This window comes from Amblyomma americanum, chromosome 10 (assembly GCF_052857255.1).
Source record: "Amblyomma americanum isolate KBUSLIRL-KWMA chromosome 10, ASM5285725v1, whole genome shotgun sequence".
Taxonomy (NCBI): Eukaryota; Metazoa; Arthropoda; class Arachnida; order Ixodida; family Ixodidae; genus Amblyomma; species Amblyomma americanum.
Genome location: NC_135506.1, coordinates 88,166,625 through 88,188,835, shown reverse-complemented (window position 1 = coordinate 88,188,835; position 22,211 = coordinate 88,166,625). Strand labels below are relative to the sequence as shown.

At 49.3% G+C, this 22,211-nt stretch overlaps 3 non-coding genes and 2 pseudogenes across 3 annotated transcripts; 4 read left to right on the top strand and 1 right to left on the bottom strand.

The window, feature by feature from the left end:
• Positions 1-80: 80 nt before the first annotated feature.
• On the bottom strand, positions 81-152 carry TRNAD-GUC (transfer RNA aspartic acid (anticodon GUC)). Its single transcript has one exon. It is a non-coding gene; the product is annotated as a tRNA-Asp (tRNA).
• A 12,647-nt stretch (positions 153-12,799) lies between these two features.
• LOC144107278 (uncharacterized) lies at positions 12,800-18,073 on the top strand (annotated as a pseudogene).
• On the top strand, positions 13,543-13,614 carry TRNAA-GGC (transfer RNA alanine (anticodon GGC)). Its single transcript has one exon. It is a non-coding gene; the product is annotated as a tRNA-Ala (tRNA).
• Positions 13,678-13,749, top strand: TRNAD-GUC (transfer RNA aspartic acid (anticodon GUC)). Its single transcript has one exon. It is a non-coding gene; the product is annotated as a tRNA-Asp (tRNA).
• Positions 18,074-18,846: 773 nt separating the features above from the next.
• Positions 18,847-21,746, top strand: LOC144107277 (uncharacterized; annotated as a pseudogene).
• The last annotated feature ends 465 nt before the right edge of the window (positions 21,747-22,211 follow it).

Here is a 22,211-nt window from a genome sequence, read left to right as displayed (position 1 = left end):
CTATACTAACGAGGAGACGGAATCACTGGCTTACCGATGCTTAGTTATTGGCACAGAGGGCTAGAGCGAGAAAAAAGAAGCTCCCCGTCGGGGAATCGAACCCCGGTCTCCCGCGCGACAGGCGGGGATACTGGCCACTATACTAACGAGGAGACGGAATCACTGGCTTACCGATGCTTAGTTATTGGCACAAAGGGCTAGAACGAGAAAAAACAAGCTCCCCGTCGGGGAATCGAACCCCGGTCTCCCTCGTGACAGGCGGGGATACTGGCCACTATACTAACGAGGAGACAGAATCACTGGCTTACCGACGCTTAGTTATTGGCACAGAGGGCTAGAGCGAGAAAAAAGAATCTCCCCGTCGGGGAATCGAACCCCGGTCTCCCTCGTGACAGGCGGGGATACTGGCCACTATACTAACGAGGAGACAGAATCACTGGCTTACCGATGCTTAGTTATTGGCACAAAGGGCTAGAACGAGAAAAAAGAAGCTCCCCGTCGGGGAATCGAACCCCGGTCTCCCTCGTGACAGGCGGGGATACTGGCCACTATACTAACGAGGAGACAGAATCACTGGCTTACCGACGCTTAGTTATTGGCACAGAGGGCTAGAGCGAGAAAAAAGAATCTCCCCGTCGGGGAATCGAACCCCGGTCTCCCTCGTGACAGGCGGGGATACTGGCCACTATACTAACGAGGAGACGGAATCACTGGCTTACCGATGCTTAGTTATTGGCACAAAGGGCTAGAACGAGAAAAAAGAAGCTCCCCGTCGGGGAATTGAACCCCGGTCTCCCTCGTGACAGGCGGGGATACTGGCCACTATACTAACGAGGAGACAGAATCACTGGCTTACCGATGCTTATTGGCACAAAGGGCTAGAGCGAGAAAAAAGAAGCTCCCCGTCGGGGAATCGAACCCCGGTCTCCCTCGTGACAGGCGGGGATACTGGCCACTATACTAACGAGGAGACAGAATCACTGGCTTACCGACGCTTAGTTATTGGCACAGAGGGCTAGAGCGAGAAAAAAGAATCTCCCCGTCGGGGAATCGAACCCCGGTCTCCCTCGTGACAGGCGGGGATACTGGCCACTATACTAACGAGGAGACGGAATCACTGGCTTACCGATGCTTAGTTATTGGCACAGAGGGCTAGAGCGAGAAAAAAGAATCTCCCCGTCGGGGAATCGAACCCCGGTCTACCGCGTGACAGGCGGGGATACTGGCCACTATACTAACGAGGAGACGGAATCTCTGGCTTACCGATGCTTAGTTATTGGCACAGAGGGCTAGAGCGAGAAAAAAGAAGCTCCCCGTCGGGGAATCGAACCTCGGTCTCCCGCGTTACAGGCGGGGATACTGGCCACTATACTATTTTTTTTTCTTTATTGCCGGTCTCCGACAGTGCGCAGTAACACATGATGGTACACAGAAATAGAAACAAAAAATAAGGCAGACAAAAATGCCGCAGCAGTCAGCTTTGTACTGACGTTGTCATATTAAAATTCTTTCAGCGCTGTCAAGGCTTCTACTCTCGGCAGCCACTGTGGTACAGGCTCAAGCGACTTCTGCCCTTCAACAAATCTCGCTATACTCTCGCGAAAATACATCCGTGCGGGCCTCGCATCCGGATCACAATGGAAACCGGCCATGCGGGAGCGCCATACAGAGTGGAGTCCGGCCAGCATTATGAGGTCGAATGGAATTCCGTCTTGTTTATTGCTAGGTATCTAATGCCGTGTGGGTCCAGTGGAAAATCTTTTTTGACCGTTCGCTGCAGAACATCCCAAAAGTACACACCTTCCCAGCAATGCAGAAAAACATGATCTATAGTTTCGGGCTGTTTGCATATCATACAGTCAGCTCCCCACGGTAAGAAAAAGCCCCGTTGCTCTAGGAATTTCTTTACTGGCAGTGTTTCAGTGTGTAGCTTGAAGAAAAAGGATTTCATTCCAGGCGTCACCTGCATTCTCTTTACCCTTTTCAAAACATTCTGACCGGGTTCTCCACTATGCAAGGCTCTGTACAATGGTTCCGGAAAAATGCTGTCACACACATCTTTATACAGTGTTGTTATTTTCACTGAAGAAACATAATCAACCGATAAAACGCGCCGACAAGAATCGTACACTAGTCACGACCTCCTTGAAAAAACCTGAAATGGATCCAAGCATCACATTTGTTCCAACAAGAAAACTAGGCAACGCACCTCTTAATCTGACTTCGCACACTGTGCGTAAAAAAGGATCGCTCGTGTCACGAAAAAACATAAACCTATTAACGAGCTGTCGCACAAAGAGATGCGACAGGCTAAAACCGCCGTCTTTCACCCTTCTGAACAAGTTCGTTCGACTACATCTTTCCCATTGCGATGCCCCATATAAAGGTGGCGAACACTCTGTGTAGCCTTTGCACATTCAGCCGCGAGCAGTGCAGTACCTGCATCAAATACCACAACTTACTTACAAAAAAAAGATTGCACACTGTGGCCCTGGCGAAGAAAGAAAGGGGAACCCCCTTCCACCTGTCTGCTTTTTCTCGCGTTTCGTGCAGCTGGCTTAGCCAGAGGTCGTCATTGTTTTTGTAGCATTCCAGAGGGACACCTAGGTACTTCGCTGGGGTGTTCACCCACGTCACGCCAGCAAATGTGTCTGGGGTTGTCGGCCATTCTTCATGCCAGAATCCCAGGCATTTACCCCAGTTAATTAAACTGCCCGTGAGATCCCGGAAACACTTCACTACTTCAACCGTTGCTGTAATACTTCCTTGGTCGATGCAGCATACGGCGACATCATCGGCATATGCTAAGAGCTTTACTTCAGAAGCTTGCAGTTGAAACCCGCGAATCGAATCATTCTGAATAATAGCCAAGCACAGTGTTTCAGTGTAAAGACAAAATAAAAGTGGGCTGAGTGGGCAACCCTGGCGTACAGAACGCTGCACGACAATGGGGGCCCCCAGACTCTTGTTTATGATAAGGTGCGTGGTGCAATTCCTGTACGCCATGCCCACTCCATCTTTGATAATCGAACCGACATTAATATGATCGAGAATAGCGAACAAAATAACATGTGGGACACAGCCAAAGGCCTTCTGTAGGTCGAGCTGCAGCACAGCGACACAAGCTTTCATGATGTCACGGCACTCAAGCACGCACCGCATCTTATGTATGTTAGTCACTATAGACCTGCCCCTGATTCCACATGTCTGGTGGCAGCCTACTAGGTCTTTAATCACTGTTTGGAGTCTTCTCGCTAAAACTTTCATAAAAATTTTGTAGTCAACATTAGTTAAAGAGCTTGGTCTGTAATATGACACCAGTCTAAGTTTTTCTGCGGCATCAGTCTTAGGTATAAGAACAGTGTGTGATGTACTATAAGACTGTGGTAAAACTTTCATGTGGTACGCCTCATTGAACACTATACCGTGAGCACTGCAGCCAGCTTTTCTTTGAAAAACTTATAAAACGAGGCGGATAAGCCATCGGGCCCAGGCGACTTTCCGTCGTTTAAGTTTTCAATTGCTAGGCACACTTCACTTTCACTTATTGGTCGCTCCAAGAATTCTTTTATCTTATCGTCCAGTCGCGGCATATGGCCAAGAAATGTCTTTTTAAATCCGTCCAAGTCTGCATGATGAAACGCAAATAGCGCCTGATAATGCTCAGAAAACTGGTGCCGAATGCCCTCGTTATCATTCACCACGACGCCATTCCGCTCTATCTCGGCTATGTGGTTTCGTCGGGCGTTTGTCTTTTCAATCCCTAAAGCCCGCTTCGTAGGTACCTCGCCTGCTTTCAGTGAATTTGTTCGTGCACGCACCAGCGCACCGCGATAGCGCTCTTCTTCGATCAACTGCAGTTTCTGCTTTACATTCCTGATATCATCTTTGAAAATGCCGGGCGTTTTGCACTCCTCTGCTATCAGTTTCTCCAATATTGTGCGCAGCTCGGTTTCCTTCATTTTTCCTTCGAAACGAATCGCACTGGCCCTGTCAATTGCTGTGACTTTAATCTGCTGCTTGCATAGTTCCCACTGCTGACCCAGATTAAGGCTAGTGTTTGGTTTTATTCTGTTAATATCTTCTAATGCTTTTGTTACAAATTGTTCGTCGCCAAGTAGCATAGAGTTCATTTTCCACATGTCCCATACAAAGTGTTTCAGTTGTTTCTTTGTTCCTATTGCGCATTTAACGAGGCAGTGATCAGTAAAACATATTGGTACAACATCGTAGCTACGGCACATCGGGATCACATCCAGAGCAACGTATATGCGATCCAGGCGTGAGTGGCTAGAACCCTGGAAATGAGTGTACTTTACCGCGCATGCGCTCTGTAGGCATTCAGCCACATCTGCTAATTCCGCTTCGGCAACGACCTCAGCTAATAACTCCGTACTCCTGTCTCGAAAAGCTGTGCAGCTGGTTTTGTCCGCAGAACTCAGTACTCAGTTAAAGTCCCCCATAATTATGAGGCGTTTCTCAGGCATCATGTACTGCCTAACATAAGCAAAAAAATTGTCTTTCCTCCAATGTGTTCGGCGCGTACACACAATTCACTCGATATTCCGCGTTACACAAAAGGAAATCACACACTATTAATCTCCCAGATGGGCATGACATGATGCTTTGAATATTAAGACCGGGCAACGTTTTCAAAAAGAGTACACATCCTGCTGACAGTCCTACAGCGTGGCTAACTACGGCGTAGTACGTTGCTGTGAAACGCTGCACCATGCTCCCGGTCTCCCCCTCTCCCTCGACTTTGATCTCCTGGACGGCGAGAATGTCAATGTCATTTTCTGTTACCATCCGATACAAATGACTTTGATTTCGTTTCTGTCCTAAACCTCTGACATTCAACGTAGCTACACAGAGGGCTGGTTCAGGAGCTAGTTCGGTTCTCAGTAGGAGGGAGGCCCGGAGCATGGTGCTCACCTTTAGCATCTAGCGTACCGCTAGACGCCTCCGGGGCCGTCTGGTTGTCTGCTCTCGCTTCTCGATGGCGGTGGCTTGTCGGCAGGCTTTCTTTCCGCGTTGACATTTGGCCGTGGCTTGAAGGTAGCCCGCCGTCCTTGCACCGCTTTCACTGGCGGCACTTCAACGCTGCTTGCGATTTCCTGGTCGTCGTGGTCTCCGGAGACTTCGGGGGGCGTTTCGTTAGACGATAGAAACGGCAGTGCATGAGTACTCGCTCCGCTTTTGTCGACACTCTGCTGCACCAGTGGTGGACCAGGCGACGGTTCACTCGGACGTTCCGCGCTTGTGTCCTGCGGTTCACCAGCGAGGGCTGCTTGCTCTGCCACAGTGGTAGGCAGCGGCTCGCCAGTCCCCTTCGCCGCGTCCTCTGCCTCGGTCGCGTTCATTAAGTGCTCGGCTTCATCCCTTTCCCCCGGGCCCATTGCTGAGGCATACGTGTGGACGCACTGGGAGTCCGCGTCTCCGAAACGCCGGCAGTTCGAGCAGCGCGGCACCTTGCATTCTCTCCGGACGTGGCCAGTGCCGTGACAGCGCAAGCACTGCATCGGACGACCGGGTGCCACGACTAAGGCCAGTTCTCCTCCCACCCGTATTTGATGCGGCAAATTTTCAACTGTCATGCCCTTCTTGAACTTCAGAACGACCGTCGTCGTCATGGAACCCTTGTCGCTCATACCTTGCACACGCCACCGCTCTGTGCTAACGTCCATGACAGTCCCAAACGCCGCTAGTGCGCTCCGCACATCCTCGTCGGCCACGCCGTGCAGCAGCCAGTGAAGCCTAAGCCTCACCTGATGATCCTGCGGGTCGATGATGACGCAGCGACGGTTCTTCACCTTCAGTTCCTTAAAGGCCAGCAGTCGCCTTGTAGCCTCCGCGCCGTTCAGGGTGCTGCCCACACGTGGTTGACCTGGTAGGCTACCAGGGCGACCACACCCGGCAGCAAACCGGTAGGCACGAGAGCATCCCTAAAATCTTCGACCCGGTAGGGCCTCGCTCACAGGTCGCCATGCAAAAACAGGGTGTTCAAATTGATGCTTCCTGTTGGCAGTTGGGGCAGTATCAGCTGATAATCCGTGTCGTCGCTATCGGTGATCCTGTTTCCGCGGCCAGCAAGGGCCGCCGTCGCCGCTCCGCCGGAGCTCATGATTCTGCGTCCGTCACGTTCGGTGGCCGGAAGTAGAATGCTGGCCACTATACTAACGAGGAGACGGAAGCTCTGGCTCATCTACGCTTAGCTAACGGCACAGCGGACGAAAGCGAGAAAAAAGAAGCTCCCCGTCGGGGAATCGAACCCCGGTCTCCCGCGTGACAGGCGGGGATACTGGCCACGACAGTGTCGTATGTACATAGCGTTTTTTTTCTTTATTGCCTGGCTTTGGCTCATAACATTTAACCAAAAAACACTCAACAAAAACCACACAAAACACTATGTACATAAGACACTGTCGTGGTCAGCCAGCATGAGTCTGGCTTCGTCATTCTAAAATTCACGAAGCATACAGAGCGGCTCTAGCCTCGAGAGCCACTCTGGAGGCTCCGCAGCGGCTTTCTGGATGGCCAGAAAGCAGTCCATTTTTTCCCGAAAATAAATTCGGGCAGGTCGTGCGTCTTTGTCGCAATAATAGCCTGCCATTCTGGAGCGCCATATACAGTGGAGGCCCAAGAGCATTATGAGATCAAATGGTGCCCCATCCTCATTGTCAGTGCTTAAATAACGAATGCCCTGCGCGTCAAGTGGTAGCTCTTTCTTTATTGTCCTTTGTAGCACATCCCAGAAATAAACCCCTTCCCAGCAATGCAAAAAAACATGGTCTATTGTTTCGGGCTGTTTACAAATTAAGCAGTTCGATCCCCACGGTAAAAAGAAATCCTTTCCCTCCAAAAACTTTTTAACTGGCAGTGTCCCGGTGTGTAACTTAAAAAAGGTCTTTACTCCTGGTGGCACCTGCATTTTCTTCACCCTTTTTAAAACATCAGCTCCCGGACCTCCACTGTACAAGGCCCTGTACATGGGCTCTGGAAAAACAATATCACAAAGATCGTGGTACAACTTTTTTCTTTTAGTTTTATACAAATAATCGCTGGAAAAACGCGCTGAAAGAAACCTAACACTTGTTACAATCTCTTTGTAGTAACCAAAAATTCCACCCGCGACCTCTTCTGTGGAAACAACAAACTCGGGCAGCAATCGCCGCCGCCTCACCTGGCACACGGTGCGCAGGAACGGGTCTGAGACATCGCGAAAAAACAAAAACGGTTCACCAGTTGCCTTAAAAAGAGGTGCCCTAGCCCCAGGCCCCCGTCTTTTACCCGCCGGAAAAGGTTCGTTCGGCTGCAACGTTCCCATCCGGAACCCCATATAAAGACGGCAAAAATCCGGTGTAGCTTTTGAATGTTCACCCGAGAGCAATGCAAAACTTGCATGACATACCAGAGCTTGCTAATAAAAAAAGATTGCATACTGTAGCTTTGGCGAAAATTGAGAGATTGGTGCCTTTCCATTTTTCAGCTCTGTCACGTGCTTCTTTCGTTTGCTGTTTCCAATACAGCTCGCTTTCGCGATAAGCATCGAGCGGAACGCCCAAATACTTGCCCGGGGTCGTCGCCCACGGTACGTTGGCGAAATGGTCCGGGTGGGATGGCCACCATCCATGCCAGAGTCCGAGACATTTGGACCAATAAACCCCGCTACTGGTGACTTCGCTGAACTCGCGTACACACCCGACAGCTTCGCTTATGCTTCCCTGATCAACCGTGAATACAGCAACGTCGTCAGCATACGCCAGCAGCTTAACTTCAGCAGATTGCAATCGAAACCCATTAATGCTATTGTTTTCTATTATTTTCCTACACAGTGTTTCAATGTAGATACAGAATAAGAGAGGGCTGAGGGGGCAGCCCTGACGCACCGAACGCTGCACGCTAATGGGAGCCCCCAGACACTTGTTAACGATCAATCTTGTCGTGCACTTTCGATACGCCAGGGCTACACCCTCGCGAATAACTGAACCGACATTCACATGGTCTAAAACGGAAAACAAGATTTCATGAGGAACACAATCAAAAGCTTTTTCGAGATCAATCTGAAGCATGGCCACTCGCCCATTAATATCATCGCAGCTTTCAAGTACACTGCGCGCTTTGTGAATGCTGGAAAAAATCGATCGCCCTTTTATTCCGCATGTCTGGTGAGGTCCAACAATATCCGATATCACTGTTTGCAGTCTTCGCGCTAATACCTTCATAAAGATTTTGTAGTCGACATTAGTGAGTGCTATTGGTCGATATGCGGTAACAGATTGCAATTTCTCTATATCATCAGTTTTCGGAATGAGTACTGTATGGGAAGTCCCAAAAGACGGAGGCAAAAAGTTTATTCTATAGGCTTCATTAAACATTGTACACAGCACCGGGGAAATTTCATGCTTAAATTCTTTATAAAATGCCGCACTGAATTCATCTGGTCCTGGTGATTTCCCGAGGTTTAATTCATCTATCGCTTGCGCTACTTCGTTTTCAGTTATTGCTAGTTCCACTTTCGTTTTCTTTTCTTCGTCCAGCCGTGGCATTGTACCAAGAAACTGATGCTTAAATGCGACTGCGTCTACCGGATGCCATGAAAAAAAGCTTCTCGTAGAATTCTTTAAAGGCTGTTTCGATGTGGTCAGTGTCTGCCGATAAGATACCCCCCATTCTATTTTATCGATGTGATTACTTTCAGCGTGGGTTTTTTCTAGACCGAGAGCACGTTTTGCTGGCGCTTCGCCAGCAGCTGTGTCTTCCGCCCTCGCCCTCACCAGTGCTCCGCGATAACGCCGTTCATCCATGAGCTCTATCTTTTGCTTGGTTTTCCTGACATCTTCTATCTATTGCCCAGGCGCTTTGCATTCCTGCTTCAGCAACATTTGCAGCAGTGCCCTTAACTCAGCTTCGTCTTATTTTCCTTACCCGGATACAAGTGGCCCTTTCTATTGCTTTGATTTTTAAGATTCTTTGCTTAGCTCCCACTGTTGCCAAATTTTCAGGTTCTTGCACGGGTTTATTTTCCCTATTTCATCCTTTACTGCTCGGTAGTACACATAATCGCGAAGAAGCGTGTTGTTTAGCTTCCACATATCCCATGAAAATGCCTTGCTTCACTTGACACTTCCGAGGCAGCACTCAACTAAACAGTGGTCTGAGAAGGACACTCCCACAACTTTGTACTGGCTGCATACAGGGGCAAGGTCAACGTATGTATAAATGCGGTCCAGCCGTGCATGGCTTGAGCCCTGAAAATGGGTGAACTTCACTGCCCGCGCACCCTCAAGCCATTCAACCACATCCTCGAGGTTCCCGTTATCAATAATTCTGATCAACACTTCAGTGCTCCTGTCTCGGAACCCACGGATGTTTGACTTATCACGCGCATTTAGGACACAATTGAAGTCGCCTAAGACGATGAGCTGCCTCTCCGTGTGAACGCGCTCTTGGAGGCTTTGGAAAAAAGCAACTCTTTCCTCTACCACATTCGGTGCATACACGACAACAATGCGCCACTCAATGCTATTCAGTGAAAAGTCAAGGACAATACACCGGCCAGACACACACGAAAAATAAGCTTGCACCTCTAGCCCCGGTATCTTCTTTACAAAGAGCACGCAACCAGCAGATGTCCCCACTGCATGACTGACGATAGGAAAAAATCTAGCTGTGAAACGTCGCACCATGCTGTCGGTTCTTTCGTTGCCGTCCACTTTCGTCTCTTGCACGGCCAATACATCTATCTCGCGCTCTGTAATAAGTCGATACACCTGGCCTTGTTTTTTCCTGGTCGCCAGGCCCCGGACATTTAGCGTAAGGCGGAGGCGGGAGCCATTTTAACTCAAAAGGAAGGACTCAACAGCACGGTGCTTACCTCCCACGTCTAGCGCGCGGCTGTGAGTGTTTTCTCTGGGCGTGAGATGGCCTTTTTCGGTGACGGACTGCATGGGCTGATTTTCCAGTCCATACGCACGAGGCACTTGTGTAAAGGACGTTGGATTACCGCCACCGCACCCATCGAACACATTAGACTGGGCAAGTCACCCGCACCGTCGCCTTGTGTCCCGAGGTATGCACCATATGTCTCCTGTACCAAAACTAGATGGCTTCTACACCTCTCAGAGCGTTTCGCATTCCAAGAAGCGTCAGTACCAACTAAGCCGGCTGTTCGTTGATAATGACCTCGACATAATAGCCGTACAGGAGACGAAAGTCGAAAGACAGGAACAGGCGGACCTTATGGTGCAGCCTTTTACTGCACGCTACAATGTTTGTGTGTGCCATTCTTCTGGCACATCGGGCGGTTGTGCTGTATTAATTAGGAATTCTCTGGGGATTGTCGAGCAGAATTTAACTGTGTGTCAAACTGGCCGTTTGGTTGTAGTGGATTTTTGTTATTTCTATTTGCTATGGAGAGTCATATGCGTGTATGCCCCTAACAGGGAGAACGAGCGCAAGGAATTTTTTGAGCGCCTTGAACAATATGTGTGCTGTGAGCGGTTAATTGTGCTTTTGGGCGACTTAAACTGCGTTTGTAAAGCAGAGGATAGAATTACAAAAAGACTCCTTCGTGACAAAAGTGCGGAATTGTTGAATTCGATTGTGCAAGAAAATGGTTTAGATGATGTTGCTGAAGTTCTTTCGGTAGCGCCGCATTTTACTCACTTCCAGGGTGAAAGTCACGCGAGACTTGACAGAGCGTATGTGTCGCTTGATCTGATTCCTTTGTGCAATAGCTACGAGGTAAAACACATGTCTTTTACCGACCACAGCTTAGTTACGTTTACCCTTGGGGAAAAAAAGACAAGAAATCTCGTTTCTCGTGGGACCTGTGGAAGTTTAACGCACAGTTACACGAGGATGAACGCTTCGACATTAAAGTTAATGAATGCATTAAAGCATTGCTATCAGCAGAGCCTGGGAACTGGGTAATTAGGTGGGAAGATTTCATACAGCAAGTGAAAATAAACGCGATTGAAAGGGCAAGCATCATATGCCACGATAAACGTGTTAAAGAAAAAGAACTACATTGCCAACTTGACTTGCTCGCAAGCCTGGAAAGTTCCCAGCCGGGAAGATATAAGAAAGAAATAAGAGATACAAAAAGTAAACTTGAGATTATCGAAAAAGACCAGTATATAGCTGCCATGATACGGGCCCGTGCTGAGCGTCCCGGGCCTGACAAAGTAGCTACTAAACGCTCGCTTAGTGACGAAAAGAAGTACGCGACTCAGAATGAAGTAAGACAAATCAGGTAGAGAAACGAGTTAACAAATGATAGCAAAGTGATTCAGTTGGCGTTTGTTGAGCAGTATCGGGAATTTCTTGGGCGGCGACGGCTTGAAGAAGAGGGGTTTGCAAACACGTTCTTGTCCCGTATGCCATAACTAGGAGACGATATAAAACAAGTTCTGGAGGTACCAATCAGCGTAAGCGAAGTGGGAAGAGCAATCGAAGAGCTGAGTGCCGGAAAATCTCCCGGTCCTGACGGCTTAGGTAGTGAATTTTATAAGAAGTTCAAAGCCGAACTCACCCAAGCTCTCCACTGCGTCTTCACCGAAATTTATGAGACAAAGAAAATGCCACCATCGTTTAAAACAGCACACGTGGTTTTAATACCCAAGAGTGAGGACCAGGCTAAACTTCTGTCCGTTGGGGCTTATCGCCCGATAAGCCTAACCAACGTTGACTATAAAGTGTTTATGAAGATTCTTGCAAACAGACTGCAAAAGGTCATAAAGGACCTTGTAGGGCCCCACCAAACGTGCGGTATTAAAGGTCGCACCATTGGAACAAATGTGCACATTGCTAGAACTGTTCTTGAATGCTGCGATGCCTTCGGGGGCCGAGTTGCCATGATACAGCTTGACCTTGCAAAGGCCTTCGATCGAGTGTCGCACGACATTCTTTTCGCCATTCTAGAATATGCCAACGTCGGCTCTGTGATAATACAAGGTGTACAGATGGCGTACGACAACTGTGTTACCCGAATTATAGTAAACAAACAGCTGACTGAACCTGTACCTGTGTGTTCTTCGGTCAGGCAGGGTTGCCCGCTCTCGCCTTTGCTCTTTGCGATCTACCTTGAGCCTTTTCTGTTATCACTGTTGCACAATGATGGGATCTGCGGTTTCACTCTTCTGTCGGCGCAAGTAAAAGTGCTTGCTTACGCTGATGATATGCTGTTTTTTGCGCGGATCAAGAAAGCGTTAAAGAAGTTGTGAAAGTTGCGGGGGAATATTGCAAAAAGACTGGGTCCGAAATTAACTGGGATAAGTGCATAGGTTTTTGGCACGGTGATTGGGATAGCACACCTGCCGTGTTTGCTAACATAAAGTGGACGACCTCCCCTGCGAAGTACTTGGGGGTACCCTTGGAGCACTATAAAAGCAGTACGGAGTTGTGGGGTGAGATAACGCAGAGTACAAGGAAAAAAGCGGATGGCTGGAAAGGACGTGACCTTTCTGTTTTCGCGCGCGCAAGTGTGTGCAATGTATTTTTAATAGCCAGAATTCGGTATTTATTGCAGTTCGTGCTCATTACCGGAGTAAACCTGCAGAAGCTGCATAGAGTGTTTGCTGTCTTTATTTGGAGCTCAAATTGGGAGCGAACAAGTCGATGTAATCTGTTCCTTCCGGTCAAAAGGGGCGGCCTTGGTCTTTCTAATTTGTTTCTGAAGCAAGTTGTCTGAACATTTTTGTTTCTATGTGATCAAACCGATCCTTTGTTGCGCACAATGTTGCAGGTGCGCTTAGGCAACGTGTTGCCGGAATTTGTTGTGTCCAGTTACCCGGCCATGAATTGTGCTGTAACAGGTTTTTTGCGTGAAGTTGTGGCAGCCTTCCGCACTTTGAGCGCTCACTTTTCTACACAGTATCTATCTGCTGTACCCAGGAAAAAACTGTACAAAGATTTGCTAGATATATTTATACCTGCTCCCTTATACCGTTCCTTTTGCTGCGGAGGCCCAGGCAAAGATGTGTTAAAGCGAGTTAAGAAGATGCCGGTAAGACCGACTGTCAAATCCTTTTTCTTTAAACTTCATACCGGTACCCTTCCGGTGAAAACATGGCTAAACGATAAAGGCATTTTTGTGCCCTGGATCACTGACTGCATACTCTGCAAAAAACCCGAGACCATCGAACATGTGTTTATCGACTGCTGGGACCCGGTTTTCCACTGGGACATCTTGCAAGGAACATTAAAGAAAGAACTTCCTGTAACTCCTTAGGGCATCCGGTTCCTACCTATAGAAAATGAGGAAGTTCCTTACGACATGTTTATGCTTTTGGGCCTCCACAGCATCTGGAAAACGAGAATCGCGGCCAGGCACGCTGACGCAAATGTGCGACCAGTGAGAGAAAACTTTATAGAAAGTGCAGTTTTCCTGAGAGATGTTCTCCGGAGTCAACCCCAGCCGCCGGACTGGGTGGCAGTTACGGATGAACTGATTAACATGAAAAAGTTTTAACCCATTGTCTCGGCCAAAGTGTGGCTAGAGATTTTTATGTATTGTTTACCGGCAATAAAGAAAAAAAATCTTCGTTAGTATAGTGGCCAGTATCCCCGCCTGGCACGCGGGAGACCGGGGTTCGATTCCCCGACGGGGAGCTTTTTTTCTCGCTCTAGCCCTCTGTGCCGCTAAATAAGCATCGGTAAGCCAGTGGTTCCGTCTCCTCGTTAGTATAGTGGCCAGTATCCCCGCCTGTCGCGCGGGAGACCGGGGTTCGATTCCCCGACGGGGAGCTTCTTTTTTCTCGCTCTAGCTCTCTGTGCCAATAACTAAGCATCGGTAAGCCAGTGATTCCGTCTCGTCGTTAGTATAGTGGCCAGTATCCCCGGATTCGACTTCCGGCCACCGAGCGTGACGGACGCGTTATCATGAGCTCCGTCGGAGCGGTTTCAGCGGCCCAGTCGGGCCGCGGTAACAGGTTTTTTGCGGCTACTGCCGAAGATTATCAGGTTATTCTGCCCAATCTGCCATCCGGACGCATCGTCGCCAACACCGTTTTCATGCACGGCGATCCAAGATCCCGGCCCTATCGTGTTGAAGACTACCGGGACACTTTGGCCAACCTTGGTGCGCTTCCCGACGTTGTGGCGTATCAAATGAACCACGTGTGGGCTGTGACAATGACAACTGCTGATGCTGCTCAGAAGCTGCTTTTGGCCGTCGACGTGAAGGTAAAGGATCGCCCATGTTTGCTCATTGATCCGAATAACCGAGAGGTTCGCGTAAAGCTGCACTGGTTGCTGCATGGCGTTACCGACGAAGACGTTCGCGTGGCACTGTCGCCCTACGGGAAGGTGTTAGAAGTGACCCGGGAGAAGTGGCGGGCGCTCGGTGTCACTGAAAAAGGGTCGACGACTCGTACAGTTGGAATAAAATTGCATGCCGACGTCAAAATAGACGATATTCCGCATCAGCTCAAGATAGCCGGAGAGCTAACTCTTGTTGTTGTGCCGGGCCGCGCTCCTCTGTGTCTGCGCTGCAAGAGCACCGGGCACATTCGTCGCGACTGCAAAGTGCCGCGCTGTAGTCGTTGTCGTCGTTTCGGCCACGTCGATGCTGATTGCGCAAAGACGTACGCCAGCGTAGCCGGACCAGTGCAGGCAAACGACATATCGGACCACCTGATGGACGAGGAAGACTCAGAGGAAACAGCAAGGACGAGCCGTAACCTGGTTACGCAAGGTGCATCGTCAAACTTTCAAGGGGAACAACTAATTGACGGCGGAGATAAACCCGCAGACAAGCGGCGACATGACGACGCAGAAGGCGGGAACGAGAAGGATGAGGCAAGCACTACGGGCCACCCCTCTCCCGGAGGAGGCGAGAAACCACCCACCGAGCCGGCACCAGTCACCGTGATGGACAGCGACAGTATTAGTGCCGCTGCAAAGCGACCTCACGACGCAGGCGAAAATGGGAAGGAGCTTAGTGTCGTTGCTGCAGACGAGCCGCCAGCCAAGACGACTGTTGGACGGCGTCCTTCATTTCGACCGCTGCCGAACACTTCGGCGGCGCGCAAGACGGCGGAAACGCCGCCTATGCCGCCGTGAGGACCGCCCTGTGCTAGCACACTCCGGATCAAATCGCAGTTGTGAGGTAACGCCATGCCGCCGGTTTTCTTTCCCGCCTTGCTATGATGACTATGGATAAGTCCATTCGCGTGGCAACATTAAATGTCCGAGGGCTTGCCTGAAGGAGGAAGCAGAGTCAACTGTACCGCCTGTTAAACGACTTTGACCTTGACATTCTAGCAGTGCAGGAGACGAAAGTCGAGGGCGACGTGGAAACCGGGGGCATGGTGCAGCAATTCGTAGCGCGATACTGTGCTATTGTGAGCCATTCCGTGGGATATTCTTCAGGCTGCGCATTGTTGGTCCGACATAGTCTAGGAGCTAAAATAGAAGCCGTTACGTCATGCACGTCAGGACGGTTTATTGTATGTGATTTCTTGTTGTCGTCCTTGGAGTGGCGTGTAATCTGTTTGTATGCGCCGACTGTTGCCGGGGAAAGGTGCAGGTTTTTTGAACAGCTACAACAGTATACCCAGTGTAATAGGTTGGTCATTCTTATTGGCGATTTCAACTGCGTTCTTTCATCCCGGGACAAAACTAGCACCCGACCGTACAAGGATGCAAGCACGACTGCCCTAAATGAAATAATAGGGAACAGTAGTTTGGCGGATGTGGCTGAATGCCTTGGTGGTGGAAGAAATACGCAGTACACCCATTTTCAGGCTTCGAGCCACGCTCGTTTGGATAGAGCATACGTAAGCCTTGATTTGGTACCCTTTTGCAAGGAGTACCGAGTGAGCGCTGTTTCATTTACTGATCACTGCTTAGTCAGTTTTCTAGTAGCAAGCACGAAAGAAAGGAAAAGAAGCTTCGAGTGGCAGTTATGGAAATTGAATTCAAAATTACTGGATGATGAAATTTTTATGGCAGACGTGACGACGCAAGTTGATGCAATGAAACATATGGGTAATACGACGTACAGAGAAAAATGGGAGAACTTCAAGCAGACAGTTAAAATGAAAGCATTGGAGCGGGCGAGCGCTATACGCAGACAAAAGGGGGCAGAGGAAAAAACGATGCGCGGAAACTTGGAAAAATTGATCAGTGAAGAGTGTAGTAGACCCGGCATGTTCATGGACGATATTCGCGCACTAAAGCATAAAATAGAACAGTTCGACATCGAAAGATACCACGGTGCTCTGGTGCGAGCGAGAGCTGAAAAGCTGATAGCGGGGGAAGTTCCATCAAAAAGAGCGTTGGGCGCAGAAAAGTGGCACGCGCGGCGCAATCAGATAGTGGAAATTGAAGTTGGTGGAAAAGTTAGTGACACAGCAGAAGATATTGAGCGCGCTTTCTTCGAGCACTACAGTGGGTTATTTGCCAACTGCTCAGTTGACATTGATCGTTTCAAGAAGGACTTCCTTTTGTTGATGCCCAGCCTAGACGACAGTACGAAGGAACTATTGGAGGCAGCTATCTCAGTAGAGGAGGTGAAAAACGCTATTGAAAGCTTGCAGCCGGGGAAGTCTCCGGGCCCGGATGGTCTGACCTCAGCCTTTTATAAACGTCTAAAAAGAATAATTTCACCAGTTTTAGCTGCTGTCTATAATGAGGCATTCGATCTCAATGTACTGCCGCCTTCCTTCACATCCTCCCACACTGTTCTTATACCGAAATCAGAAGACCCCTCTGTATTGCGCAGAGTAACTTCTTACCGTCCAATTTGCCTCACAAATGGAGACTATAAGATAATGATGAAAATTTTGGCTAAGCGATTGCAGACAGTCATTACTGACCTGGTGGGGCCGCATCAAACGTGCGGTATTAAAGGCCGATCTATTTTCTCAAATATACATGTAGCGCGTAGTATCCTTGAGTGCTGCGACGCAATGGGCACACAAGTGGCAATGATCCAAATTGATCTGGAGAAAGCTTTCGATAGGGTGCCTCATGAAATTCTTCTGTGCATTCTAGATCATGTGAATGTGGGTAGAATTATTCGAGATGGGGTCGCCATGGCGTACCAGGATTGCACGACAAGTCTAATTGTCAACAAGGTTGTGGGTTCACGCATTCCAGTCAAACGCTCGGTGCGCCAGGGTTGCCCTCTTTCGCCACTGTTGTTTTGTTTGTATATAGAGTCATTTTGTTTGAGCGTTATACAGAGCGATTGTATGCGCGGTTTTAAACTACATCAGTTAGAAGTCCGACTGTTGGCTTATGCGGATGATATAGCCATCTTTTGTAATGATTACGACAGTGTAACACAGGCTGTTAAGTGTGTTAAAAGTTTTTGTGCGGCCAGTGGCAGCGCGGTAAACTGGAGTAAGTGCCTGGGATTCTGGCACGGGGATTGGCCGGAGGCCCCAGACACTTTTGCCAACATGAGTTTTACTACGACTCCTGTTAAATACTTGGGAGTTCCTCTTGAGTGTTACAAAGACAGCGAAGCCTACTGGAGGAGTGAAGTGGATAAAATGAGGGAAAGAGTGAATAAATGGAATGGATGGAATTGGTCAATGTTCTCGAGAGCCACAATTTGCAACATATTTTTAGTGAGCAAACTTTGGTATGTCCTTCAAGTCTTGCATTGCTCCAGGGTTCATATCCAAAAATTTCATCGGGTGTTTGCAGTGTTCGTGTGGGCATCTTCCTGGGAGAGATCAAGCCGCACCAATTTATTTCTACGAGTTCGAAATGGAGGACTCAGTTTGTCACATTTGTTTTTGAGACAGGTTGTCAATCGGTATTTATTTCTTCGGGACGTTAAGCACCCGTTTCTACACACTGTCTGTCAACTTCGCCTGGGGAAGCACTTGCCTAATATGGTTGTCTCTGCTGGCAGTATGCCCGGTGGAGTGCATGGTTTTCTACGCGAAGTTGTGGTTTCATGTAGGTTTTTGACGGCGCGGTTTTCACTCCAATACCTGAGTGAAGTCAACCGGAAAAAACTGTATAAAGACCTCTGTAGTGTGGTTCTCCCCGTGCCTTTATATCGGTCCCTTTACAGGGAAGCTATAGGTTACAAGGTACTAAAGCGTGTTAAGGCAATGTTAGTCCCGTCTGGTGTTAAGACTTTCTTTTTAAATTACACACTGGAACTCTGACTGTCAAACCGTGGATGGCTGAAAAAGTTTTTTTTGTTCCCTGGGGTACTCACTGTATAATATGCAGAAAGGAGGAGACAATTGAGCATGTGTTCCTTGAATGCTGGGATGCTGTGTTCCTTTGGGATGTGCTTCAGCGCACAATCAAAAAAGAATTTCCGCTTGATGGGTACGGAATTCGCTACTTGCCAATTGAAAGTGATGACGGTACCCCATTTTATTTGATCATGCCCTACACAGTATTTGGAAATGCAGAATGGCAGTAAGGCACGCCGATCTCGATGCAAGGCCGGCACGTCAATATTTCAAAGAAAGCATAAGCAACTTTGTTCAGGAGAAAAAGATGCTGGAATGTAGTCCAGAGTGGCTATCACGTGTTGAGTTATTACTGGCGATGAAGGAATTTTAGTATGAGCGTGACCGCACAAGCTGGGCGGCCGTTGTTTTAACAAAGATGTTGATTGTGTTTTAGTGCTTATGTATGAATATGTGTTTTCTTTTCATGCGGGTCAAAATACCGGCAATAAAGAAAAAAAATAGTGGCCAGTATCCCCGCCTGTCACGCGGGAGACCGGGGTTCGATTCCCCGACGGGGAGATTCTTTTTTCTCGCTCTAGCCCTCTGTGCCAATAACTAAGCATCAGTAAGCCAGTGGTTCCGTCTCCTCGTGGTCGGGATTCTACTTCCGGCCACCGAGCGTGACGGACGTGTGATGACGGGCTCCGTAGGAGCGGCTTCAGCGGCCATGTCTGGCCGCGGTAACAGGCTTACTGATGAGGAAAATGCTTACCAGGTTGTTCTGCCACGATTGCCTACAGGGCGTTTCGTTGTAAATACAGTTTTTTTGCACGCCGATATCAGAGCCCGCCCGTACCGGGTTGAGGATTTCCGGGATGCCCTAGCTCAGCATTCGCTTTCCCCGATGTTATCGCCCTGGGGGCGTATCGGAGGAGCCACGTCTGGGCAGTCACTCTCAAGGATTCCGAAGCCGTAACGAAGTTGTTGAGCGTCGGTGAAATGCTTGTGAAAGAAAGCCGCTGCCTGGTTATTGACCCGACCAATCAGGATGTGCGACTGAAGCTGCACTGGCTGCTGCACAACGCAAGGCGGATTTATAGTGGTGGCGAAGGCTGGGCCGAAAAGTGGTTTAGCGCGACTGCAGCACAACCAGAGGATGGGGGGCAAAACACTCATATAAATAAATGATAAAACTACAAAATTGGAATGTAATCTGCCAATAGAAAAGAAAAAATATATTAGCACCTTGTTTTATGAAAGAGGTAAGTCATTTTATTAAAACCTGGCAAATTTTGTATTTTTGCAACACTCTTGACCTGCCCCCTATTCATAAGTGTGCGGTGCATTACAGCGCGTCTTTGCAGGCCTTGTTTCGATACCCGGCTAACCCGGCCACAGTGGCGATTTCTTATCGCCAGCTGCCTGCGATGGCGCGCCTGGTAAAGCGTATAAATTTAGCTCGCCGGTCTCAAAATGCTCCTTTTGCGAAGTTTTCGTCGTCCTTGCACGTCGCTTCTCTGTCACCGTTCGGTAAGATTTGCACCCCGCTGGACCGCTGCGGCAGTTTTCTCGGTTTTGTCGTTTCCTTCGGCGTGCGGCCAGTGCGAAGTCTTTTTCCGTCTTTGCACGCTTCGCGCTCTTCTTTTGAAGCGCTTAGCGCTTCATTTCAAGATGAGCTTGCGGCATGTGAAGAAACGATGCTCCGTGGTACACCAAGGCGGTACACTGCGACAGCGTGGATAGTACCATTGGTGTCACGCTACACCGATTCCCGCTTGACTTCGATATGGTTTCGCCGGGCTGTTCGCTCGTGTTTCATAGCTGTAACCCGTTCGTGCGTACTTGGCTTCATGTCTTTTTTAATGTATGGTATTTGCTCCTACGTTGAGCACGTTTGAGGGTGCTAAAGCTGGCTTTAACATTGCCTTGCAGATGTAAACGCACCTGCTATATTCTTTCAGCTGAAGAAATTAAATGTGAAGAATAATCCCAGTGTGCTCTATGGTCTGTGTTGATGCGCCTACTTATGTCATGTTATGTTTGCTTCAATTGAAGCTGTCGTAGCATTGTTTTCTATACTTTTCAATTTCCTAACTGACAACGTTCGTGGCACTTCAGGGCTTTTTCCTTCTGCACTGTGACTATTGAGATGATTAGCCAACTTAAACAATACTGCTTGTGCTGCCTGTGACATGTATTTTTTGTTTGTGTGCCAAGGGTGTGCTTTGTGACTGTATTTGTTTGGTTGCTGCAATAAACAATGAATATGAAACTATGAAAACCATACTTGCCGTACACTCTATTGCCAACTGTGCACTTGAGCCAGTGCTTTGTGCATCATACCTTGCATCATACCTTGCTGTACTCAAAAGCTCTCAAAAGTACTAGCACCAGTATTTGCACTACGAATCATGCATGCTTCGCCAGTGTCTGGAAGTGTTGCTGCCTTTCTATGCTGCCCCTCCTTTACCAGTCACTTTCATTGCGTTCCCAATTGCACATTAACAAAGCCATAACTAGCAGGAACTCGAGCACATTTGACTGGCAAAGGTTGGGGCGCGCTGAAAGGCAGCAACCTTCGAGAGATACGGGCTCGAAAACGCGGTTTCTACAGAAAGACCGCTTTATAATTCGCGCCAAAAGCATACGTATGCGTGACGTCATTCTACGTCACGTTTGCGTAGTTTGCCCCCCAAAATCCAGGGGGCGCTGGAGTGCCCATGAGCCGCCATTTTTTGGACCAATGGGCGTCTATGGAGCCTTCGCTACCAGTATACATCTACCTTGCACAACGTACCGGACGAAGACGTACGTGCTGCCTTTGCGCCGTACGGGAAAGTCACGGAAATCGCTCGAGAGCGTTGGCGAGTGCGTGGTGTGCTAGAAAAGGGCTCGACAACGAGGCTCGTCACACTAAAATTGAAAGCCGGAGCTAAGCGTGACGACTTGCCGCACCAGCTGAACGTTAGCGTTGAGTTGGCGCTGGTCGTCGTACCAGGCTGTCCCCCGTTGTGCCTACGCTGTCGCAATACGGGCCACATCCGAAAAGAGTGCCGAGTCCCACGTTGCGGAGCCTGCCGACGGTTCGGCCACGAAGACGGCCAATGTGCCCGCACTTATGCGAGCATTGCTGGCCCCGGGACCAGTGAAGACACGGCTGAGCTGCTAATGGACGAGGCAGACGCCGAGGACGCGGCCTGTGAAACTGGGCAGCCAGCGACACGGGATGGACCTACGTTGACGCGCCTGACGAAGCAAGGGGCGAAGACGTCCACCGCAGTTGCGACGGACGTACCAGTGCAGCGTGACCTTCCAACAGAACCCGTGAGCACGCAGAAGGAAGCGGCGGGAGCTGTTGCTGAAAATCCCGATAACGTAGGACCAGACAACAGCGAGGCCATGGATTCCAGCCAGGAGGCTGCCGGCCTCATAGCTGGGAAGCGCTCCCACGAGGAAAGCGTCGGTGAAAAGTCACAGGTAGGCGCTGGCGCTGACGAGCCGCCGTCGAAATCCCCGGGTGTTCGTCGCTCGTCTTTGAAACCACGGCCCAACATTGCGGCCGAGACACGGCAGGCAGGGAAGCCACCGCCCTAGCGCAGGAATGTGTTTGTGTAAGTGTGTTCCTGTTTTCCGCGGCTGTGGGTGGAAGCACCAAGCAGAGGTAGTTCCAAGGTCTGGCAAGGCCGACGGAGGACTGCCTAGCGGTTTTCCCGGTGCCTGCAAATGGACTAATGGATTGGCGACGCCGCACAGAGCACACTATGAGTCCAGAAGTGTTTTGTCTGTTATTGTGGGCACTGCACATCATATGTCAGCTATTCCTCACACATGGCGATGAAACTTGACACAGCTTTGCGCATAGCAACATTGAATGTGAGGGGTCTTGGTGCTCGTAGGCGCCAATGCCAACTTAATCGTCTTCTTGCTGATAATGCGCTGGACATCGTAGCTATACAGGAGACGAAGATTGAAAGTGAGGAGTTTACTGGGCGTATGGTGTCCACCTTCAGTGCGTTCTTTAATGTCTGTGCTTGCCATTCTGTTGGCACCTCGGGTGGG